General features: G+C 43.5%; 1 protein-coding gene across 1 annotated transcript in view; it reads right to left on the reverse strand.

Moving 5' to 3' along the window:
- Window positions 1-24,788, reverse strand: part of LOC306735565 (CUB and sushi domain-containing protein 1-like) — a gene marked incomplete at both ends in the record, with an annotated part of 394,295 nt that overhangs the window by 280,428 nt on the left and 89,079 nt on the right. The gene's annotated exons all lie outside the window — the stretch shown is intronic.

Below are 24,788 nucleotides of genomic sequence, written 5' to 3' on the forward strand. Positions count from 1 at the left end.
TCCTCTCTGTACTTTCCTATCTGTAGGAAAAAATGGATTCTGTTGGAGGCATTTCAAACTCTGGCTTTTTACCAGCCAGCCTTTCCACCTTGATGTGTCTGAAACAAACATTTTTTCTTCTTCTGTATTTTCAGGAAGTGTAGACTATTACCGCTCAGCAAACACCCAAAAGGGAGCAAAAACAACAGTGGATTTTCTGGATAAATGCCAACTCAGATGTTCTACGAATGACAGTCAGCCAGTCGGTTAGTCAGTAAGTCAACCAGTGTGGAAAGGAGCGCCAGGGGCCTCGAGTCTAAATGCCTCTGAACATTACATCCTATGATGTATGATGTTTTGAAATGCAAAATATAAATCAACCGCTATGCCTAAGGGATAAAGCTAAATAAGGGAGCATAAGAAATGGCCGTTACTATAGATCTGACTGTTGCCCTGTAAACTAAAGAGTGTCACAATTTACATGTAGCTTAGGTGATCCTAGTGGAGACGGTGAAATAGTAATGTGTAATGTGTTTATTTATCCCTGTAGGAAAGTCATCGTTTTGGTTTACTTCAGTACAGGTAAATCAGATCGCACGTTCCAGAACAGCAAAACTATAACGTTATAAAGAGAAAGAGGATGCTGATCGTGATAGGTATGCTAGCAGCAGAACCATAAAACATGCTTTCTTGTTGGAAATTCATTTTAATGTTTTATTTTGATTATATTTTAACAATAGTTTTATTTGTATTTGTATTCCTCTTGCACACAGCACTGACCATGACATGTAGAAAACACACAAATGCAAGATCAGTGTGTGCACGTCAAAGTCCAAACAACGGTTTAAAGGAATACTTTACACATTTTGAACTCTAACAACAGCTGTGACATGAAGGATGAATGGGATGACATTGTATTAAAAGTAGCGCTGTCAAAAAAAATTAACATCTAACAAAGTGAAGAGCAGCATTGAAAGATTTAAGAGTCATTTTATGAAAGTAGGTTCATGATTATAATGAAGGAAAAGGGTGCATTATGTTTTGATTGAAAATTTGAGAAAAATCAACAATTCAAATATTTGGAGATAAAACAAACAAAATAATTAAAGTACATAATGAAATGGTACCACAATGATTGTGTCCCTTGCACCGACAAGCCCAATCAAACTTAGATATTTTGTGAAGTCGCTCTCCTCTGTGTGTGCTGTAATCTGAGCTTCTCTCTGCCGTCAGCACATGCTTTTAGTGCATGTTCATGCATGTGAGCGTTCCCTACTGGCTAGCTCACAGCCGTCGCCCTGCAATGGGCTCACACAGTGTTTACTGCTGATAAAGCCATCGTGACTGACAGCGTTGTCCCAAAGTGTAGCAGCCACCATTTGGCTCCCCATCAGGTGAACACTGTTAGCTCAGTCAGTAGTTTCAGCACTGTTTTTGCTGACCTACCGTTTCTGCATTAATGTAAAAGTGTACTCCAGGGTGTGTCAGCACACAATGACATCACTGTTGGGTGAGGTGAGGTGAGGTGCAACCACAACCATAATTTTTAAGTGTGTTTAGTTGAATTAATTAATGACACTTTCAACCAGACTTGGAAGTGAATCACAGATTTTTCATTGAGTTTAATTTATCTGATTTGATTTACTGGCATATATAAAGAGTATTGCGTCTTTACAGCTGTAACATACATTTCCGTGGCTAGGAATGGCACAGTGAGGTGAGTCTTAGTTTTTTGAACTCATTATAGTTTTTCTGGATGTTTGTCACCTCCTGTGCACAAAGATCATTTTCTGCCACAAATAGCAGCAGAATAGCATATGAGTAGAATAAAACTACACATGAATGGCTACAGTACATTGTTTATTTCTAAAACAAAGTGAATGACATGATTGCCGGTGGCCAATACTCATGGTGATCTTCATGAGTGTTTATGTCATTTAAATTGCCTTATCCAGTAGTGCTATGTTTTGAATTGTCATGTTGATTTTTGTTGATGCTTTTGTTGTTTTGAGTCTTCTGCTTGGGGTGAGATCTGTTTTGGGAACCTCTGGAGTTGTGTTCTTTGTATTCTTTACTTTCTTTTCTTCGTGTTGTCACTGTATCTTCTAACCCTGATTTTCTAGCACGTTGTGTCAATGTTCTATCACTGTTTAAACAAACTAAAGTAGAAAGTCAGATAATTCACTGAAGTGAAACTTTTGTGACATGGCTGGATTCACGGTAAATTAAACTTTTACTGCAGATGTCTGACAAAATGTGAGTAGATTTCAATGTGGCAGCTAATTACAGACAGGATAATTTAGGACGTGTTAATGTGTGTCTTTCTGGCCACTGCCACACATTTTCACTCTCTGTTTCTTGTCCTCATATGGTGCGACTTTGCACTAGTCCATAGTGTCTACCTGCAACTTTCTATTCCTATTGCTTCATCTCTCTTTCTGTATCCCCCTCCTCCCCGGTGTGTCTCAGCAGTGACAGGTGTTCTCTGAGGCAGGAGACCTGCGGATCTAAATGTTCTCATCAGTCGAACAGTCCAGTCAAACAGCTGAACTCAGCATCAGTCCACAGCCTGCTCCAGCTATGATACCTCCTCCTGGTCACTTTCATTCTTAACAAGAATACACTTTTTCTGAGTAACCACAAGGTTGGTGGTTCAATCCCTGGCGCCTACTATCAGCATGTCAAAGTGTCCTTGAGCGAGACACTGAACACACAGCACTCACAGCAGCCTACTGCTCCTGAATGCTTGGGATGGGTTAAATGCAGAGGTAAAATGTCATGTATGTACCTGTATGTATATCATGAGTCTAATGAAGTTAAAGTTAGTATTTGCTTCTTTTCTCTGTTTCTATATATCATTGAAAATTCTACATATTTAGGTTTTGAACTGTTGCTCCAACATAACAAGTAATTTGAAGATGATAAATGTTGTCTGACATGAACTGTAGAATTAATGTATGATTGGAAAAGTAATAATAACAGTAATAATAATAACAATAATTGTTAGCTGCAGCCCCATAAAACATTACAAGGCTTGCACCAAATATAAACAGCTTACTGCCCCAGCGACAATGGAAGCTGCATATTCAGCCATATTTTGGCAAAAAAGTGAATGTTGGATCATACTGAGCATTCAGACAAGCAGTAAAGAAAAGGATTATGCTACATGAGTAGTTTGGGAAGCTTCTATGGACATTTTGATCCTTTTTTCCTGCTTCCAAATGGGCTGGAAATTATTTTAACCACTGTGACTCCATGTTGATTGCAGCTGCCCTCAAAAAAGGAGCAAGCTACATACTTTTTTAAAGCCACCTTTCAAACGTGCCGGAGGAGGAGCGTTTGTATAATTAATGCAATCAAAACATAGTGTTAAGTGGAGTGTTTCTTTAAGCCCACAAATACAACTCCAGTTGTAACTGGTGTTAACCACTGTGTGGCTTCAGCGCCCAGTTGGACAGACAGTTACAAAAATGGGATGAGAATAAAACAATATAAAATGCTTATCCGGTAGAGATCAAGCATGTTCTTTTTTTATTTCCATCTCCATTCAACCCTTATCGCAATGTGAAAAGTGCACTCGACTTTCTGATGTGCTGGTGACAAGTCGAAGCAGCTTAGAGAATTATCAAGAATACAATGAGACACAGACAGACGGACAGAACTACCAACCGCAGAGAGACTTAGTTCTACCAGCTTTAGCATCCTGTATGTGTGTGTGAGTTACTTTCTGGTCTTATGTCTCTTTCTCTATGTGCGTCTGTCTATCCCTCTCCCTCCCCAAGCAGCCCTACCTTCTCTTTCCACTCTCTTTCTCTCTTCACTTCTCTCCTTCCTTGCCTAGCGGTAGTCCTGGATTAGTTCCATTGCCTGGTTATCTAGTGTTGGCCTATTTTTCTTAGAAAAGTACAGTTTTTACTCTGCAGTTACTGGGGGTAGTCTAAGTGTGTGTGTGTGTGTGTGTGTGTGTGTGTGTGTGTGTGTGTGTGTGTGTGTGTGTGTGTGTGTGTGTTCACAATATGTTATCTAGATGTGTGTTTTGTGTCTAGAGTTCTAAAGATTTTTTTTTATGTTTTCCATAAGCAGCATCAAAGATCCATTGGACTTCATTGTTACTTACTTAAACAAAACTTGTTCGTGAACATCTCAATTAGCAGCTGCACTATTAGCCAGGAACCTTTGTGTGGTAGAAAAAGCAACAGTAAACATATGATACAATAAAATATAAGGCTGCGAGGGCCTTCTAAGCCTTCTCTGCTGGCCTAAACAGAATCACAAAGTTATAGCTATTTTATAATTTATAATATAATTTATTTTATTTTGCGCCGAACAGCTGATCCACTGAAGGCGAAAGTACAAAACCCACGGCCCGCCACTGCTATAAATGGGACTTATGAACTGGAAAACACAATGGGACCATAGCCTGAAGCCTTTTCTAGTCTAAGTAAAAAGCAGATATCAATCCCACAGAAAATGAATATTTTACACATGTTTTTCTAATGAAATGTCTAGGCATTTTGCCATTTTGAGACTGCAAATATTCATGATGTATATGCTATATACATCATGAATTATATATATATATATATATATATATATATATATATATATATAGGTACTATTCATCTTTACTACCAGTATTGCTGACACAGAGTAAATGAAGTATACATGCATTGTCGTGCATATTCAATGACAAACTGCTGTGTTCTGTCACAGCAATTTGTTCTCCATGAAGCCTGTGCCTGTGGTGCTAATCACCACACCCTCTTGTTGGACTCACTTTTTATGCAATTTCATTGGCAATACGTATGACGTGACAGGCTTGCCCCGCATATGAGGCTTAACATTGCTGCACACAGGTACTGCACTTTTAAATGGACATTTTCATTTGAAATCTCTACCAGACGGCGTAGTTGATAAAAGCAAAGTTATTTGTAACTACTGCAAACTGTAATTATCAAACTGTGCGAGCTGGATAGGCTGTGCGAGCTGGATAGGCTGGTTGAGGTACGCGCGTGTCAACACCTTCGGAAGAAACGCTGTACTAGGCCATAGTGTGACACCTGAGCCATCTGAGTTCTACCTCAGACAGGATTCACTCACCGACAGGGTGTGTAGCTCGCCTACTCGCTTTGCCGAAGTGATGGCAAGGAGAAAGACAGTCTTTGCCGACAGCCATCGCAGCTCTGCCTCTGCCAAGGGTTAAAGGGAGGTGAGCATAGGGTGTCCAGTACCACGGACAAGTCCCATGGAGGAGCCCTCGGGGTGCTCGGAGGTCGCAGTCGCTGAGCCCCTTTTAAGAAGAGGGACACCAGCTTGTGGCTCCCTACAGTGTCATTGTCGATTTTAGCATGCTACCATGAGATAGCAGCTACGTAGACCCTCAGGGTAGAAGGGAGACCGGCCCTTATCTAGGAGGGACTGCAGAAACTCGAGTACAGTAGGCATGGGGCCTTGGCAAATCTAGCGACCCTTACTGAGTAAGGCATAATGCCGCAGTTCATACATGGGTTCTCCGAGAGACCCTCCCTTAGGGGGCTCAAGGCCAAGACAGCAGGGGCAGAGGTCATGGCCGTCTTCAGGCTGGAGATGAGCCATACAGGTCATGCAGCCGGCAAGGTTAAACATATCCACGACTCTGGAGTGACCGTGCCAACTAATCGAGGTCGATTACTAAGTCGGTCTGAGTGGGGCCGTTGTTTCTGGACCCTGGACCGAAAACCAATTAGTATTACCGAATTATTAACTGTTGATGGGTCACTTCTATTTCACCGGCGCAGCTTTTCCTGTCTTTGCGGCTCTCGTTCAGAGGTCCAGGGAACCCACCAACCAATCACACGCCTTGTAAAGCCTCTCACATGATCCTATTCGGCCAATCACTTGTGTGTATTCCATTAAGCCCCGCCCTCGACTCGAGTGCCATATTCACACACACGCAGCGACAGCCAAGGAGACCCGATAGTTGGAAAAAGTAAGTGAGTCAGAGAAGTTATTTCACTTGGCGCTCCAAAAAGATAAATGTGGCCCGCTTAACCAAAGCCTGGACAGACTATTATATGTGTATTATTCCCACAACCAGTCAAAAGCAGTATGTCTCATTTTCAGCGATATTATGATCAGGACCCTAACACATGAATTAATATGATCAGAACCCTAACACGTAAATTAATATGATCAGAACCCTAACACATGAATTAATATGATCAAAACCCTAACATATGAACTAATATGATCAGAACCCTAACACATGAATTATTATGATCAGAAACCTAACACATGAATTAACTGACCAACAATGATGTGAACAGAGAGGGGAAATGAGCTGAAATAAGTGGTTTAATAACCATGTAAAGTCCCTGAACACACATTTCTCTTTTTAGATGACAAGGATATAATATCTTGGTTCTTTTGATTGACATCACATGACGCCTGAATAAACTGAATTTGAAGCTGCATGACAATTCACTTAAATAACTTTTTCTAAAATGAAGGACTTTATTTAATTTATTTAGTCACATTATTCAAAAGCTTTCTGCTTTAAATCCAGCCTTTATTTTACTCAAAATAAGAGAAGATAATGTATGTATTATTAGAGTATGTATTATTTATAATTATTCCATTTAAATTGGAAATCTGTAATAATAAATATTGTTTAGATGTTAAATAATTGGAGGAGTTGGTGAAATTCACCGAGCTGTGTGCGGCTACGGATGGTGTTATGAACAGTGGCGGTGCGTCAATAGAGGGCGCTAGGGCGGCGCCCCTCTTAAAATTTTGCGATGAAAAAAAAAAAGAAGAAAAAAATAAATAATATATACTGTTAAAAAATATTATATACCAAATAATTCTAATAAGAAATATACCGTGTTGACGCGCTAAATGTGTGTGGGAGACCGTAAGCCCCTGTCAACAACCACTTAAGTTAAATGTGACCAAATATAATATTTCGCCGTTCATCATCACTGAGAAAAGACCCTGGGGCGGCAGCCAAATGTGAGTCTATGGCAGCGAGCAAACATTTCACGGTCGTTACGGCAAGGACAGCTTCTCATTGGCGGATGAAACCCGAATCTTCGGGCGCACAAATGTGCGCCCTAGCCAATGACATCGTTTCTTATTGCAACGTGAATGGACTATTTGTCGAATCAGAGACCTTTATCATTCCCTCACATCCATATAGCTCCCACGTATCTACGCGAGCAACACTAGCAGAGACTTTGATTATGTTAGTATGGCGACTGAAAACTCTGTGGTATCACTACGCGAAACAACTTTCAACCAACGATCAGATGTTGACAAGAAAAGGCTGAAAGAGTTGGTATGAACCCAAACACGAGGGTGTTTGATGTTCGGACATGTTTGGGACTTCCACAACAAGTATAACGCAGAAATAATGGTTATTTATTCCATGGTCGATAGCGGAAATGAAAGCTCCTGGACATCGTGAGGTAATCACAGTTATTATATTGATGAACTGGGTGCTGAAGTCAAATAAAGAGGTATTATAGTTACAGTGCGTTTGACCAGTGGCTGCCGTCAGGGCCTGCTATGCATTCTCTGCTGGCCTAAACAGAATCACAAAGTTATTTTTTTTAGAATTAAAAGTTATTTTATAATGTAATTGTTTTTCACAAATACACTACATGTATTATAATTATTTTTTCCCTATTAGCTTATTTTCTCATTGCACAACTCCTGTCTTGTATGTTCCTCCTGCATGACTGTCTGCTTCTAGCCAGCGCGCTGGTGGTGCAGTGTGGCACCAGCGCATCACCTCTGTTTCTCTCTATGAAGAGAAGCCGGTTAAATTACATGGTGGCTGCCAGCTAGATGGGCTCTAACATTCCGGTAGACTAGGTGGTGGTATGCACCTAGTCAAGTTGGTTGCGATCCTCCATTAAACTGTAGAAGAAGAAGCAGCTGCAGCTGTAGACTTGTCCTGTGGACAGTACTGTATAACACTTGGACCTGCTGTCCTCACCGCCCTGTGGCGCATCTCACCCTATGGAAAAGCAGGTCTGCGCTAGCTCGCTGTTAGTTCGCGAGCTAACTAGCGCTCGCTGTTAGCTTCGCTGATACACTGCAGGCCCAGTTAGAAAATCCACGACCCGCCACTGCGTTTGACAATGTCCTGGACAAATGCAGAACAGTTGTGGGCCTTCAAACACAGTCCAGCAAGTGCTGCTGAATTAGAAACACAAAAGAAGGAGTCGCTTGTCCCTCTAACAGGGACCCTTTACTACTGAACATAGACTGTTTATGCTGTTTCCTGATAAAAGACAAATGTATCTTCTGGTACCTGTTCATAAAAAAAAAGAAAAATGATTTATATACTGTATATTACTCCGAGAGTCCCTGTTATATTGTTCTGATAATATTACTTTAAAATAAAAGCGTGCAATACACTTGTTGTTCATTCATTATTGAATTTTGCGCCCAGCACTAAAAAGAACATGTTACGTATAGTTTTCAGCTGAATTTGTGCTGGTCTATGACACATATAACCACTGGCACCGGTACAAGCAGAAGCTGCAGTTGAGGACAGACATGTCCTGTAGCTGCTAATGCTCCTAAAATAATTGTTGAATTTTAATTAGTATGCATTTTATTCTTAGCCTCATCTCATGGTCTGAATGCCGATTCAGTGACTTTTTTTAGCATGATGATAGTGGAATACCACAGTGAAGAGAACACTTTTACAATCCAAAAGGTACAGATACGTGTATTACTGTTATACTGTAACTGATTAGAATATAATACGTAAGTCGCATATGTAAAACATCTATTCACAACTAAATCAGATCCTTGACTTATACTTTGAGACTTAAGAAAGGTAATTCCTCAACTAAAACTGATATGTTGAGTTTTAGTTTCGTATATTATCGCAGCTCTGCCCATGCTCTTATGCAGGTTACCATGAGGGTAAATCTATCTATATCTATAAATCCTATAATCCAATAATCCCATCATATTTGTGAATACTGCAATCACAGTTTGCCTTAAAACTAAGTGGAACAATTTAATACTATAAAGTAAATATGGTGTCTGGGAGTAAGCTATAAGACCAATGGCACAAACAGATACACATTAATACAAACTCTGGTCCTCAGAATGTGAAAAGCGCCACTTCAGTGCAGCTAAGGTGTTTCTACGTAATAGTAGTGTCACAGTTCAGCGCCACACTTTTCTTTAAGTTATTTTCATCCTGTCTGCCTGTCTGTTTACTAGCTGTCCTGTCATTTCAGATCCTGCTGCACGCCCCCTTCATCAGTCACTCCCTCCTCGTCAGCCCTCATTCCTTGCACCTGGCCCATCCCTGTCTCACCTGTAGCACATTCCCTCATTAGTCTTCACTACTTAGGTCCCCTCACTTGCACTTGTCCCCTGCCAGATTGTCTTGTGTTTTTGAACCTAGCTCTCCAGCGTTCCTAGTGTGTAACCTGTAGTTACCTGTTGAGTAAAGGAATCATATTCTGTACCACTGCCTTCCTGAGTTGTGCTTTTGGGTCCTTGGGTTATCGGGCCGTTACATTACAATCTGGCCAATTATGGACCCAGCACAACCTTCTGCAGCAAGCTGGTTCGAGAGGATCGAGAATGCCCTCCAGCAGCACGAGGCGCAGATGGTCAGCTTCGCTGCGGAGACACGGCGGTCTGCAGCAGTCCAGGAGCAGGCTATGACGGCGATGACCGCCCAGATGCAACAACTGACGACGGTTCTGACCCAGCTGGTAGCCGCTGCGCCGTCTCCTGCCTCTCCACCTCCGGCCTCTCCACCTCCGGTCTCACCGGCGCCTGTGCCAACACACGCGCCTCGTGTGGGCACCCCGGAGCGCTACGCTGGAGAACCTGAGGGCTGCAACCCATACATCACGAACTGCTCCATCCTGTTCTCGCTGCAGCCCCACACCTTCGCCTCGGAGGAGGCTAAGGTAGCCTTCACCATCAACCACCTGACTGACAGAGCACGACTGTGGGGTACCGCTGAATGGGAGAGGCGCACGCCGGCCTGCTCTTCGTTCCTGTTTTCTGCAGAGCTTCGCAAGGTTTTCGGGGCGGTTTCCAAGGGCCCAGATCCAAGCGGGGGACTAGCGGAGCTGCGTCAGGGAGACCGGACTGTGGTGGATTATCCCTTGGAGTTTCGAACAAGAGCACGCCTTAGCGACTGGAACGAGGCAGCACAATGCGAGGTGTTCCTGACTGGGCTAGCGGAGTATGTTAAAGATGTACTGATCTCTTTTGATTTGCCTGCCAGTTTGGATGGCTTAATAGAATTGACTTCCCGAGTGGACAGACGCATCCAGGCAAGGCGACAGGAGCGACGCAAGGGGGAGACAGATCGCCGCGCTTTCAACCAACGTCGAGCTCCCCCGGCAGCCACCAGCTTCACCTCGGCCTCTCAACCAGTGGAGGTTGAACCCATGGAGGTAGGGCGCACCAGTCTCACCCACGAGGAGCGGGAGCGCCCTTGCCGGGGAGGTCTTTGCCTGTACTGTGGCCAGGCTGGTCACTTCGTATCCCGGTGCCCAGTAAAAGACATGGCTCGCCCGTAACAGGGGAGGTACTGGTGAGCCGAACTACAAGACTCTCTCCCAACCAAAGACCCCTCTCCCACGCTCAGCTGCTACTCGTGAACGGATCACAGACCCTAGCTACGTTCATTGACTCTGGTGCTAAGGTGGCCACTCCCACCAGACAAAAAAGGCAGCTCCCTTCCTCAGAGATGAAGGAGTTATATTAGTGTTATAGGGAGAGAGTTCTTCGAGATCGCCAAGATCCGTTCTCACATCAGCCGCATAATATATATATATATGTATGTATGTATGTGTATATATGTGTATATATGTATATGTATGTATATATATATGTGTGTATATGTATATGTATATGTGTGTGTATATATATATATATATATATATATATATATATATATATGTATATGTGTGTGTATATATATATATATGTATGTATATGTGTATGTATATGTGTATATATATATGTGTATATATATATATATATATATATATATATATATACGTGTATATATATATATATATATATATATATATATACACATGTGTATATATACGTGTGTGTGTATATATACATATGTGTATATATATATATGTGTATATATACGTGTGTGTATATATACGTGTGTGTATATATACATATGTGTGTATATACGTGTGTGTGTATATATATATATTAATTTGTATACTACTGCCAGCAGGCACATTTAAATAAATATAATCTGATTGATTTGGGTGATGAGGCACTTCAAATTTGCCGATACATTTTCCCAACACATACGCATTTTATATTTTGCGATGCTTATGTCTAGCCGTCGCAGCGGAGGCGATGTTATGCTGCGTTCACAGAAAACGCTTTGGATGTGAACACACCATTAGACTTTGCCATGATTATGGACTTAAATTCCTCATATGCATTCATGATCATTTCCTGCTGGTGAAGGGAGAAATAAGAGGCTATCGCTGATCTTATTTGCCATTGTATCGTTTGAAGATCATGGAATCTGTGTTCGACTCCTCCCCCTTTTGAAGAGGAGCGTGCACACGCAATTATCCAGATGACTGACGTCTTGTTCGAATTAACGAGACTGTTTGAGGGCGGATCTGCCTTTGAGGAACCAACAGCTCGTAGGTCCGCGGCACCTGAAAGGTGCCACAGGAAGTGCCTCTACGAGGTGCCGTTGCCACGATTTGAGCTTGCTCCTACTGACATTTGTCTTTCTATACTAGCTGGGAAGTGACCTAGCATGACACCAATGTAAGCAATGAGGGACAACAGAAAAAACAGCCCTCATTCTGTGTGTTTTTGCAGTCCAGGTTAGTCAAATTGGGTGGGTCTTTTTAGGACGATATCCCTTCCTTGTGTGTTTTATAGTTAAAGCTTAATTATCAAGTATATAAAAGCATGTAATGTATATAACAGTTTCTTTATTGCTTTGAATAAATACATCAATGCCATAATTACTGTACTCCATGATCAACTGTGTCAGTTAACACAGGTTTATGGTTGCACATGCATACACAATACATAATCTTGTGTACAGTACTTTTGAGTGAATATGTAGCTGAATTTTCAGACATGCACATAACACTCATGCCTGTATGCACACAGTAAACACACTGGTTCATGTCTTTATTTAAAAAGTTTTAGGACAGAAATAATATGAGTTGCTTATTTTCAGACACACACACACAGTAGTAAAAGTGCCCCAACAATTGTGATATTAATGATGTTCATTAAGTGGCAATTATTTTGTATTACTTTCATGAATAGTTGAAATGTACATTTGCCAAATATATTTCCACTAAATGGAAACATCAAAAGTAGTTCCTCTTTTGATGCCATGTCCATTATTACTATTGTGCGTGTTTATAATATATTTCTAATCTATATGATTTTTGCAACCTTTAAATTCCCTTAGATATAGTTTTGCAACCTTATCTCCATATGCCAGCTATTCCACCCTGGGAATTTAGGTGTGTTGATATTTGTTGAAGCAATGTGATGTCTGTGACGTCAGTCTGAGTTAATCAAGTGAAGTGGATCGACTCCAACGGTCTTTTTAGATCCCTCTTTTTGTTTCCTGGACAGCGTTTTCTTGTTGAGCTGCAGGAATTTTGAACAAAGGTTCTCCCGATGTAACTGGGGAGGGACTGAGGCCGGTCGGCAAGGCTCTGACCCGCTGTGGTGAGAGCAGCTGTCTCACTCAGGGGAGAGTAGAATCGCCAACGTAAACAGTCCAGGGTCATTCACAGGAAGGCAGTCAAACTCGGCAGAGGTACAGGCAGGGATCGGGCTTACTCGGAAACGAAGGGACGTCGGAATCAGAACATCAGGCAGGAAAAACGCTGGTAAGTTGACTCACAGGTGAAGAAAAACGAACTGGCAACGAGACAAGTGAAGCACCGAGTATATATACACACACTGGGAGGGGAGTTAACAAGACACAGGTGAAACACATCAGGGCAGGGAGAGGTAATCACACATGAGGAAGTAAAGACAGCAGACATGACACAGGAGGATGATTTCAAAGTAAAACAGGAAGTGACAAGACAACAAAATAAAAGCACTACCGTCTAGTGACGGTTGTGACAGTACCCCTCCCCTTATGGCCAGCACCTGACGGCCCAGGGCCATCAGGATGGGACTGGTTGAATTCGTGGATGAGGGAAGAGTCAAGGATGTGCGAGGCGGGCACCCAGGAACGTTCCTCAGGTCCATAACCTTCCCAGTCCACCAGGTATTGAAACCCGCGGCCACGTCGGCGAGAGGACAGGAGCTTGCGGACGGTATAAACAGGACCCCCATCCACAAGTCGGGGGGGAGGCGGGGGCTGGGCAGAGGGCACCAACGAGCTCTCCTTAGCGGGTTTGATCTGGCTGACGTGGAAAGCTGGGTGCACTCTCATGGTCCTGGGGAGTTTCAGACGCACAGTGACAGGATTAATGATCTTAGAGATGGGAAAAGGAACAACGAACCTGGGTGCCAGTTTTCTGCTCTCCATATGTAGGGGAAGGTTGTGGGTGGACAGCCAGACACGTTGGCCGTTCTGGTACTCTGGAGCAGGAGTGCGGCGGCGATCAGCGGCCTTCTTGTAACGCTCCGAACTGATGAGAAGGGAGCGCCTGGCCCGACTCCAGGTGCGTTTGCACCGCTGAATAAGGGCTAGAGCAGAGGGGACAGCAACCTCCTTTTCCAAGGACGGGAAGGCGGGGGGCTGGTACCCGAACACCACATGAAACGGGGATAAACCAGAAGATGAGCAGGGTAAAGAATTGTGTGCATACTCCACCCACACTAGCTGCTGACTCCAGGCGGCGGGGTTCTGGGTGACCAGACAGCGTAGTGTGGTCTCCATCTCTTGGTTGAGGCGTTCAGTCTGTCCATTGGACTGTGGATGGAAGCCGGTGGACAGGGAGACGGAGGCACCGATGAGGGAGCAGAAGGCCTTCCAGAATAGAGCAGTGAACTGGGGCCCTCGATCAGAAACCACATCAACAGGGAAACCATGAATGCGGAAAACATTAGACAGGAGTGCCTCAGCAGTCTCCTTAGCAGACGGAAGCTTAGGCAAAGCAATGAAGTGAACCATTTTGGAGAACCTGTCTACCACCGTTAAGACGGTGGTGTTACCTGCAGAGGGAGGCAGTCCAGTGACGCAGTCCAGTGACGAAGTCCAGGGAGATGTGTGACCAGGGTCTCAGGGGGACAGGCAGAGGGTGAAGCTGACCCACAGGAGGCTTGTGGGACACTTTGCAGGAGGCACAAACTGGACGGGCCGCAATGAACTCGGTGATGTCTTTCTCCATGGCGGGCCACCAGAAACGCTGTTGGGACATAAATAAGGTCCGTCGGACCCCGGGGTGACATGCCAATCGTGAAGCGTGGGCCCACTGGATGACTTGAGAGCGGAGGTGAGGTGGAACAAACAACCGATTGGGAGGGACGCCGTCCGGCGGTTGACAGGTCTGAAGAGCCTGGATGACCTGTTCCTCCACCCTCCACTTGAAAGCCCCAACCACACAGGCTGCAGGCAGGATAGGTTCAGGCACGGCAACAGGACCCTCTGAGGACGGAACTCGGGACAGAGCATCAGGCTTGCCATTCTTCGACCCTGGTCTATACGAGAGAGCAAAGTCAAAACGGGTAAAGAACAGGGCCCACCTTGCCTGCCGGGAATTCAGCCTCTTTGCGGTCCGAAGATACTCCAGATTCTTGTGGTCGGTCCAGACAAGAAAAGGTAGCTCCGCCCCCTCCAGCCAGTGATGCCATTCCTCCAGAGCCACCTTGATGGCCAACAACTCCCGGTTCCCGATGTCGTAATTTTGTTCCGCCGCATAAAGTTTCCTCGATAGGAAAGCGCAGGGGTGCAGCTTATCGTCGGTAGAGGACCGTTGGGACAGAACGGCCCCAAAAGGCCCCTTCAGCCTTATCACACCACCTGAAGGGGAACTTAGGAGAGGTGAGGTTATGCAGGGGTGAAGCAACAGCACTGAAGTTACGGATGAACTTGCGGTAGAAATTGGCGAACCCTAAAAACCGCTGCACCTCCTTGCGGGAGTTAGGGGTAGGCCAACTTCTGACGGCACTGACCTTGTCGGGGTCCATCTGAATGTTGTCCTCCGAAATGATGAAGCCCAGGAAGGAAACCGAAGGCTGGTGAAACTCACATTTCTCTGCTTTGACAAACAGCTGATTCTCCAGGAGGCGCTGAAGTACCTGACGGACATGCTGAATGTGGGAGGACTCATCAGGAGAAAAGATGAGGATATCGTCCAGATACCCAAAAACAAAACTGTTCAGCATGTCACGTAACACATCGTTGACGAGAGCCTGAAACACAGCAGGGGCATTGGTTAATCCAAACGGCATTACTAAGTACTCGTAATGTCCACTGGGGGTGTTGAAGGCAGTCTTCCACTCATCTCCCTCCCTGATCCTCACGAGATGATATGCGTTGCGGAGATCCAGCTTGGAGAAAACCTTGGCACCATGAATCAGCTCGAAGGCAGAGGACATGAGAGGAAGAGGGTACCTATTGCGGACCGTGATGTCGTTGAGACCCCTGTAGTCGATGCAAGGGATTTATCTTTCTTTTCTACAAAGAAAAATCCAGCGCCAGCAGGAGAGGAGGACGGGCGGATGAGACCGGCAGCCAGGGATTCCTCCACATAGCTCCTCATGGCAGCAGTTTCTGGAACAGACAGTGAAAATAGTCTCCCCCGGGGAGGATGGGTGCCGGGACGGAGCTCAATCGCACAGTCATATTGTCTATGAGGAGGAAGTGCAGAGGCACGGGCTTTGTTAAAAACTTGCTTTAGGTCGTGATAACAAAGAGGTACTTTGTCCAGTGCGGGGAAGGTGTCCAGAGAGCCGGATAGCTGGGAGGTGCAGACCGGAGCTAGGCAGAGATCAGGAGGTCCTGGAGCCGAAATGGGTGCCACCCTGGCCCCACAGGAACGTGCACATCGGGGACCCCAGGCGAGGATTCTCCCAGTACTCCAGTCCACATGCGGGTTGTGCAGCTTCAGCCATGGGAGACCTAGGAGCAGGGGATGCGAGGGTGAGTAAAACAGGTGAAAAGATAGTGTTTCAGTGTGCTTGTCCGGGAACAGGAGGGTGACCGGTTGGGACCGGTGAGTGACCCTGCAAATGAGGCGGCCATCCAAGGCACGAGCCTCCAGGGGGCATTGAAGACGGAAGGCCCGAAGGCCGAGTCTCTTGGCGAGAGCATAGTCCATGAGATCCGCATCGGAACCGGAGTCCACCAGAACCGGTTGCTGGAGCGAGGCAGAGGAAGAGCGAAGAAGAACCAGGGATTGTAGGCGAGCGGGATTGGACAGGGTCAGGGTGCGGCTCACCAGTGCCCTCTCCTTCACTGGTGAGCCCTGGCTTTTACTGGGCAGGAGGAGATGATATGTCCCTGCTGACCACAGTAGAGGCAGAGACCCTCCGTCATGCGCCGCCGGCGTTCTTCCGGGGTGAGTTTGGTGCGACCTATCTGCATGGGTTCCTCTCCCTCCGTGGCTCGGGCATCGACATGGTGAGTAACAGCTCTGGGGAACTCTACAGGTGGTGCAGAAAAGCGAACAGCTGAGTCTTCAGGATTCCACTGCGCCATCTGGTCGGAGATCCTGATGGCAGAGGCAATAGCTCCATCCAGCGACTGCTGCTCCTCCCGTAGGGCGATCTCCCTGCCGATGGACCGATTGAGTCCGCTCTGGAAGGCGGTAAGTAGAGCCAGGTCATTCCAGCCGGAGTCCACAGCTAGGGAGCGGAACTCGCTGGCAAATTCCCTTATCTTCCCCTGCCGGAGCTTAAGCAATCGTTGACCCGCCTGTTGTCCCCGGATGGGATGGTCATAAATCCTCCTTAATTCTGTGGCAAACAGTTCAAAAGAGAGGACCGGCGGAGCTTGCTGCTCATATTGGGCATTAAAGTAACTTAAAGGAGGACCATCCAACAGGTTAGCTATGTAAGCTATCTTGGCTGACTCATCACGGAACCGGGAAGGCTGGGCCAGAAACACCAGACGTACCTGGGTAATGAAATTTCGGCAAGTATCTGGGTTATCGCTGTACTTGGTGGGTGAGGGGATGTGAGGCTCGGAGGTGGATCCGCCCGGCAGCGCCGGGGAAGCAGCAACAGGCGGGGGAGCTGGCGGAGAAGCGCCGTGACTTAGCTCAGCGAGCTGTGTCGAAATCTGGACCACGTTGTCGATGAGAGATTTCAACATGTGTTCGTGGCTGCCCAAACGCTGAGCCTGGCCGGAGATCTCCTCCTTCATGCGGTCGAGGTCGGCTGGGTTCATGATAGGCCAGTTCGTCCTGTCACGACGGAGCACTAATGAAAGAACCCAAATGCACGACCCGAGGCAGAGAGTAAAGTTCACAAGAATTCCTTTATTGATAAAGGTAATATTACAACAGGATAGAGTCTCTGGAGAAGGACCGCCGAAGGTTCTCCCGATGTAACTGGGGAGGGACTGAGGCCGGTCGGCAAGGCTCTGACCCGCTGTGGTGAGAGCAGCTGTCTCACTCAGGGGAGAGTAGAATCGCCAACGTAAACAGTCCAGGGTCATTCACAGGAAGGCAGTCAAACTCGGCAGAGGTACAGGCAGGGATCGGGCTTACTCGGAAACGAAGGGACGTCGGAATCAGAACAGGATATCAGGCAGGAAAAACGCTGGTAAGTTGACTCACAGGTGAAGAAAAACGAACTGGCAACGAGACAAGTGACGCACCGAGTATATATACACACTGGGAGGGGAGTTAACAAGACACAGGTGAAACACATCAGGGCAGGGAGAGGTAATCACACATGAGGAAGTAAAGACAGCAGACATGACACAGGAGGATGATTTCAAAGTAAAACAGGAAGTGACAAGACAACAAAATAAAAGCACTACCGTCTAGTGACGGTTGTGACAGTACCTGACTATTGATTAAAGACACAATTCTGAACCCATCCATCTGATCTTGGCCCCAGCGGAGTTGCCCAAAAGCATTGAGCTAAATAGTAGTTCATATTAAGTAATAGTCTTGCCACTGCATAATAGATTTATTTTAACATTTTAAATTTATTTGATCTTTTTTCACTGCAAAACTGGGAAACGTTTTTTTATATATATTTTGGATATAGAATTTACTGTTACTTGGCATTTTAGCAGAACGTTTTTTATTAACTTATTTTATTATTTATGGCTATTAGTTATTTGGTGCAGAATACTGTTTTATATTTTAACTAAGGTTTTATTACTGTTATTATGTTTAAATCAGTTCCAAGTTACACAAATGTTAATATATTTTAATAAAGTTTGCCTGTTCAACATAATATCAACTAAGAGAAAATGTTTTTTATATGGCGGAGGGGGGGGGCCCTACCAATGCTGAGACCAAACCCACGCCCTTGCTGTGCAGTCGCAGTCAGTGTGTGTGGAGCAGCTGTGCTTGTGGTTTACCCAGAAAGGCCAGATGCAAAGCCATTTAACATTAAAGATCAAAGTAAGCTCTCACTGATGTTGTCACGAGTTTATTAACTCGTGGGAAAATTTCCTGATGAGATAATGTTAGGTCTTACACCCCAAACAACACAAAACTGTCTTATATTTATTATTATTTATATTAGATTTTTGGTGTGAATGTATTTGAACTGATGGAGGCCTGAGGAGACAAGAAATATTTGCATCCTGTTCTAAATACACATGATGGCATAACGTTTGTGATCTTTTGAGTAATTGATTAATTTGATGGGGTGTTGGTCACTTAGTAAAAAAGCTCCCGACATCAAAACAGTAACACTTAACTTCCAAGTGCAGCTTGACAAACCACTTCTGCAAACAGCTCATGTGCAGCAGTTAAAGTGGATCCATGTTGAGCTGCTGACACAGGACCCACAGGGTACATGAAAGTAAGAATGTCAATGGTTTTCCCCGCTTCCCCTTCTGATCTGACTCTACACCCGCTCTCCGTCTGGCTCTGAGAGACTAACTTGAAGTATGACAAAATCCAGCAGCACTTAAAATAAATCTTTCGTAGAAAAGAAGATTGGTTCAAGTGTGGGTCAGAATCAAGAGGTTCATTAAATCCAAACTGTCATTGGGCATTGGCAACAAATTCTACTAATGAAATAACAAAATACGTTGTTTGTCCATGCTTCTAGAAAGGCAAACTTTTTTTTTCCGATCTGATGCCCCTATCAGCATGACAATACCATTCTGTTGTGCCTTTCAAAACTGTAGCAAATCAGCTGTTGAAATATCTTCTTTATGATGTGATGACACTATGGTTAATGAATGCCAAATGGGAGTATTTTGATTACTTTTCAACAGCTCTCAACATGTTGAACACAATTGGTGGCTCACAGCTAACAATGCTATTGGCACTAACACTGCAAACTTCGGCGAAAGATCAAACAATGTTTACCTCAGGGGGAACCAGAGGGTGGGTGCGCTTGCGAGCGGAGTTATAATCTCGGTATGAGAGCAGTGCAGAGCGGTGGCTGTGAGCTTGCCAGTGGAGTACTCTCTCATGCACAAACATGACTTAAAACAGTGGTGTCCAAACTTTATTCACTGAGGACCACAAACAGAAAAATATCCGAAAGTCTGGGCCACTCACTGATGTACCGGTGAGGTATATCGCAAAAAGAGGTGAGGTATATCGCAAAATGAATCAAATGAGGTACATTATATATATATATATATATATATATATATATATATATATATATATATATATATATATATATTAAGTTCGGTGGTTGAGATGCGAATAACATCACAGACATGGCGACATGGCTGTCGGTCATTTTGGTTCTCAGTCGGCTTTAGTTCTGAGTCAACAGGGAAAATTAGCGTGGCGTCGCATCTAGGGCTGCAACTAACGATTATTTTAATCATCGGTTGATTCTTTTTTAGATTAATCGATGAATTGGATAAAAAAACAAAAAAAACATTCATTTCCAACCCTTTATTCAAAAACAGAAGTGACAGTGCACAATCACAGTGCAAAACATCTGCAGAAAGCACAAACAGGTTGCTCCTTGAACATCCCTGAGCTGTTAATTAAAAAAATAAAATAAAAATGGACTAACACAAAAAACATACACATGTATGCTTTACATCTGCCAAATATGAGCCATTTTACTGTAATTGATCTCCGTGGATCAGAGGCTGCTTTTACATGCCCTGCTTTATCAATATGTATGAAATACTGGGACAGTGGGAAGCTGTACTGACTCCTTTCACGTCTGTTTTGACCTCCACCTTCAGGTCCAGCTCCACTTCATCTTAGCCCTGCATCAAGCTGAGCGTTTATTATATTATTTTTTCATTCTGAAAAATGGACCACATCATCTGATCAATATCTGGGCCTCTTATGATCACAAAATGACGTTGTTGGCTCAGCCCAACTATGTGATTTGATTCATTCTACTTTGAGTAAAAAAAAAAAAAAACCTGCAGCCAGATCCACCGGTTTAACGTTAACGAGTGACTGCGTGAACTGAACCAGACCGGGGGGTTACGGCATGTTTCATCACGTTAAGTTTTTTTCCAAGCAAGACTGAACTGTAACGGAACATAACAAGCCTTTAATGACAATACACAACCCAATCCCACTAGCTAACGTGATAGCAAGCTGACTAGCTTCCATTAAAAGCAAGTTTGAGGGAAATGAAGACGCTGTAGACATCTTAACGCTGATTGGCCAAGACACAAAAACACTGTTGGCGTTAAAAAGATTAGTTGCCTGGCAGTCCCACCTAATGACCAGCAGCATGAGTGGAATCACCTCATACAGATATCTTTGTAGTTTACCTCCACCCTAGCAATGAACGGGGATGGGGATTGTAGGAAAAGATCAACAGCAGCCAGCAATTCCCACCTCAGAAAATGAAACAAATCTAATGTTTGACCCTCTGACAATAAAACTTCTCAACCTCATACACAAGAGTTCAGCAGCAGGATCCAACATTCCTTTTAATCCCCACATCCCGGCTAACAGACTACATCTTCCCCAGATGTGGTCGAATGCTCAGATAGTCTTAAGACAGTGAATATGACAAACTGTACAAACTATATAACCTAAATCTGATTAGAACATGATTCAAGGACACTTTACACAAGCAAAACGTAATGTCTAAAGTGATACTAAAAGAGAAGTCCATCTTTTGAGTAACCTGTAAGTTTGAGTAATGGCTGTAAAAAGTTTGATTTTAAAATACTGAGGGACTTTTCAAACTCCTTCAGTATTTCCTTGACTCTGCTGTGCATCAATGTGTGCCAAACAGTTTGGTCAAAATAATGGTAAATTGTGTCGTGCTTTTCTAGTCTTCCGAGCCCTCAAAGCACTTTATCAGTAATTGTCATCATTCACCCATTCACACCCATTCATACACTGAGGACATGGGGCTACCATGCAAGGTGACATCTACCCATCACAACTCTAACTAATCATTCATACACCGCCAGAAGAAATTTAAGGTTAAGTGTCTTGTCCAAGGACAAATTTGACATGGAGCCGGGATCAAACCACCGATCCTCTGATTAAAGGATGACCCTGCTCTACCACTGAGCCACAGTCGCCCCCTTTGTTGAAACACTGTGCATCTCAACACACAGTGAGTGGGATGAAGTAGAGTTATCGCTGCTGACGCATTTCTGCGGCTGGTAAGAAGAGGCCACAGATGCCGGGTCAGCCCTTCTTATATGTTTGAGATTGCTGCATTCCCCACACACAAGGTCTGAGGGCAGTTGGTGGGGTAACTGTGAGAGAAAGATACATCCTGTCTCTTCTGTGCTCCTCTTTGTGAACAAAGAGAGAGCAGTCAGCTCCTCTCGGCTCCATCCCACTGTTCATGTGGGCAGCCTGATGGGTTCATATCAGCAAGTATTGCACCATTCAGCCAGAAGCTGAGAGGAGGAGAGTGTTTTAGGTCAACTGGCGGACCACTGCCCTCGTGGATCAGACAGAGAAAAGGCAGCAGCAGCAGGATAATTGGAATCAGCTCTTACGTTTATGTAAAACTATAAGTTACACTCTAATAAGCAAAGGGGGGATGGTGATTGCTACCAACACTCAGCCCGAGGAAGCCTTCCAATCTGTATTTAAGCTTTGTCCACAGTGACACACACCAGGCCAGTCCTGAGGGCACAAAAGAAGGCCAAGCAGTGCTCATTTCAGCACTATGCTGCCTGTCCTCAGTCATGTCCACACCATTCAGAGAAGTGCTTAGATCAACAGAGGAGCTGAGCTAAGTAGAGAATGAGACCGCAACTCCTAGCCACTTGCTCTAAATGACATAGGGAGCTCACTGATTGCACTTAAGGTCAGAAGCTCGAGGAGAAACTAATGCACCACTCCTCTCCAGAACTTGTACATTTGATGGCTTAAAGTGGAAAAAACTGTTACCTGGTATGCTTGAGTGGGTAGCCGATAATGTGGGTGCCAAATATATCCAGAGCTAATTAACACCCGTGGCAAAGCCGTCAAGCTGGCAAAGGGTTGTAGTTGCCACCTCGTTATTTACATCAACCTTTTTACAAAAATGAATTGATGAAACCAAGAAATCCTGTCGAGAAGATAACCCTCTTTTTTCAGAGAATCTTTTTTGTTTATTTGTTTGTTTTTCTTTTGAAGTTTATAATATATTGGGAAATTTGTATTTTCATATTTTAGATATTGTATCACTTTTAATTTGTTTCAGTATACTTAATAGCTTTTCAAGTTCATTTCACAGACATACCATGACATTTGTTAAGTAAACATTGTAAAAGACCAGTTCAGTGAAGAATAACACAAACAAATCCAAACAAAACATATTGCTGTGGATCTAAAACACAAGCAACTTGTGGAATGATGCAGGTGAGCTCAAGCTCCCCAAAAATAATTGTTATAATAAGACCAACACTAAATATGGCATATGACAAGCATCGTGCTGAACAGATCAGGGTGGTAAGTCAGAGTTGAGTTTTGGGATTTAATTTGACAAAATGAATTGTATGTATTAATCTATTAGAGTACTTGTCAAGTAAATGTCAAGAGACCAAGGAAGTTTGTGTACGAAAAACAAACGTCACTCATCACAACTCAGTCTGAAACACTTGAAAATGTGAATTTTCCAGAGCCATGACAATCTAAATGCACTAACTTTTATAAAGAAATGATGTACATATGACTGCTCAAAAGTACATGGTTTATTTATGAATATAGAGTACACTTCAATAGAGTGTTTGAAGCTGGAATACTGGACTTACCTCTAAAATGATTAAGCTCAAATAATTATATTTACAATTAATTGTCTTTACTGCAGCCTTAGTTTTGCAAAGAAGCAAACTAGAGACAGAAACCTTTGTGCAGAAAAACAAGGCATACTGTCCACATAAACTCAGCACGAAGTACACTCTGCAGTCTTCACTATTCTCCTCTAGCCAGTAAAAAAAATAAAGTACTCTACTCAAACAATGACACATAATACAGCTACATCACGTTTTCAAGAAAAAACCCACCGTTATCCATAACTGCACCACCAACTTCAAACACTACTTGGTGCATCCCCAGCTCATCCCTCCTACACACAAGCCGAGCACTATGAATACGTTTTGCACAGTTTGCCAGCTCTGTCGATGCTGTTCGATCTGCCCTTTTTGCAACATTACACTCCTACAACTCACCAAATACTGGTGCCACCAATCCTTCAATGACCTGTATTTTCCTGCACATTTTTGTCGATAAACAGAGAAAATAATAGATTTAAAGATTTGAATCATGCACTAAATAGATTGGCTACAGTTTATCTACAAACTGACGATGTTGCCATATTCAACTTACAAGACAAAATAAAGACAGCACAAAATTGCAGTTAGGGTTTTCAACATCTGAAGAATATGGGACTACCACATGTTTGCGTGTTTGTGTGAAAAACAACAACAACAACAACAACAACAACAACAACATTCTCTGGTTCCAGCTTCTCAAATGAATACATTAATTTGGGTTTCTTTAGTCTACACAATTATTAAGTGAATATCTTTGGATTCTCGACAGTTGATCGCAAAAAAAACAAGACGACGATGAGTTTCTTATAGACCAAATAATTAATCAATCATTTAAAACAAATTAGAATAATTTATCAAATCGACAATGAACATAAAAATGTGCTGCAGTCTTTAATCTTTTCTATAAATTCTTATTCTATAAAAAATGTAGTCTCGTGACTAGATACATTTTCAGTTCCAGCATGTTTTCTTCAAATATTACAGTTTGTCCTATTTTAATTACTTCTGTTTACATTACTGACTGTAGTCCCATACACTCTTAAAAATATTGTTTCAGTCACACAATTAGCTTGATATTACAGAGGAATAAAAAAAAAGTACGATAGAATGAACCTGAAAACGATGGTAAAAGGTGTATTCTTGATGGGTAATGTCTTGCTGTCAGTCAAAAATAAAAATTGTTCAAGCATCCAAATCTTCTGTAGCATACTTGTTAACAGTGGTTATTAATGGCATCAACGTTTTGAAATGTGTGCACCATTCCTGACTAAAAGATACTTTTTCCTCCAACATATACAGATTATAGCTACTTAATCTACTTTCTTTTCTGCTCTTCCTCATTGTTCTTATTTCATGTACTCTCTCTGATATGATCACATACCTTAGTAGCCATAACCTGAGAAAGAGAACTCAGTTTGAAATGCATAGCCTATATTGCATGCAATATAGAAACCCATTTCTGCTCTGCCATTGCTCCATCTTCAGATTAATCTTTTACGAA

This window comes from Taurulus bubalis (genome assembly GCF_910589615.1).
Source record: "Taurulus bubalis genome assembly, chromosome: 4".
Lineage (NCBI taxonomy): Eukaryota > Metazoa > Chordata > Actinopteri > Perciformes > Cottidae > Taurulus > Taurulus bubalis.